Source organism: Pinus tabuliformis, chromosome 5_1, assembly GCF_031772625.1.
Source record: "Pinus tabuliformis cultivar Carrire ecotype Pingquan chromosome 5_1, CPIR1, whole genome shotgun sequence".
NCBI classification, from domain to species: Eukaryota; Viridiplantae; Streptophyta; class Pinopsida; order Pinales; family Pinaceae; genus Pinus; species Pinus tabuliformis.
The window spans coordinates 1,435,210-1,437,154 of record NC_142305.1 but is presented as its reverse complement, the minus strand read 5'-3'; positions in this window follow the sequence as shown (position 1 = coordinate 1,437,154).

Genomic DNA, 1,945 nt, shown 5'->3' with positions numbered 1-1,945 from the left:
CATTGGATTATGAGGTTCCTTGACATAATCAGTCGTAAAAATAGATGAAAAATCATTTTCAAAGCGATCAATCTCAGGTAAAAACAAAGATCTATGATGAATATCTTCCCATGGTAAATCATCAACACACAGGATTTCACGAATTTGCTCATCATTGTGAACAAGTTCAGAAAACGTTGTTGAATCTGAGTTTGATGTTGAAAGTGATTCTTCATGGACCACATTCATTAAGTCAATTTCAGTTGAAGAAGGGTCAGAAAACGACTGCATGGCCTGATACGCAATTTCATATGGACTCAAAGGCATAGCATCACCAAATGAATCTATCTTAGATTCGGAAAGTACGATCCAAGGATCATCATAAACAATAGTGTCTGATGAAATTATATGAATGGTTGCAGTAGAAGGCGATACATTGAGAGGAGGAAAGGGAAAAGTTCCTAGTAAAGCAGAATCTTTAACTAGTCCTACTCCAACATCCTTATAAGGGATAGTTGTTTTGTCGACATGTTGGATACTTTCAGAAGAGGCTGGGTCGGATGAAAAGTAAGTTAGCTGGTCTATAGTTACGATATTTCCATTATGAGGGAACTTTATAAGCTGAAAGACCGATGAAACAACAGCTGTCATAGCATAAGACCAACTACGACCCAAGAGAAGGTTGTAATCTAGAGGGGCAGCAACCACCTCCACATCTATATCAACAGTTTTGCCTTCAACGCCTATAGGTAAATCCTGTAGAATGCCAAAAGGATGGAACCCACGACCATCAAAGGCCTTTAGAATTGTCGGGGATTGATTAAGTGTAGGAGAACCAAGCGATCTCCAACACTGGATCGAAATAGTACACCTCGCTTACCTCATCAAATGGCTTTCCAGATTCCAGTGTTAGTCAAAAACAGACCTTGTTATAGCACTGTGATTGATGAGGGAGCCAGTCAAATGGTAAAAATGAATTTACAAAAGCCCTTTTTATAAGATTTTTTGAATAAATGAGTTTTTAATTTGTTTATTTTTCACTTTAAAGAGGTAAATTTTGAAGCATTTTTATCTATTTTAAACAGGTATGAGTAATGTTTGAGTTTTTGTGCAGGATAACGGATTTTTCAGGCAAAATTGGTCATTTTCAAAAAAAAACATTAGAGTCACCTTTAAGCTCTTTTCTGACTCCTAAAACATGAAAAGATTGCCGAGTTTTTCTTTTTAAGCTCGTTAAAACGGAACTAAAAAGAAAGTCCACTTACAGCCCTTTTCTAACTGTAAAACATGAAAAGATTTCCGGATTTGTGTCGTTTCAAATTCGATATTGGTTATAAAATGACGTGTCATTGATCGCTTTTTTACTTTTTCAGATCAGAGGCACTAATTATGAAAAGTACTCTTGATCGTAATGATCAAGCGGTTCTCTCAAGTATTATTTTATACTTTTTCGGGCTTGGGAGACACAAATTTATGAAAAGGACAACCATGGAGTTTTCTTAAGTTTTTTCAAACTCCCTAAAATTGAAAAACGCTGAGTTTCTCCTATATTGGACTCATTAAAATTTAGCAGTAAGGGAACTGTTAAATTACAAACAAGAACGGACCACTCCTTCTTAGGTTTCGAATTTAAACTAAGTTGGACTCATCTGAAGGATGAGCTTATAATCAAGCAAATGTTATCCTCCTCAAGCTTGTCAAAAATAAAGAGGTACTTGCCAGAAATGGTGGGGGAAAAGAGAGAAAAATGAACCTGTTTTTCATACTTTGTGTCCCAGAAAAACATTTAACCACTCTTGAACATGACACTTTTTATTCACCTGGGTTTGGAAATCCTTTGCCTAACAGTTGATCAAACCATATTGAAAGTCTTCAACTGGTTTCTGGGTATTAACTTTGGGTCAATTGTCACCAAACCATCTGCTGTGTTGTTATGTGTTCAAGAGGTCAGTGTGAATAAACCATT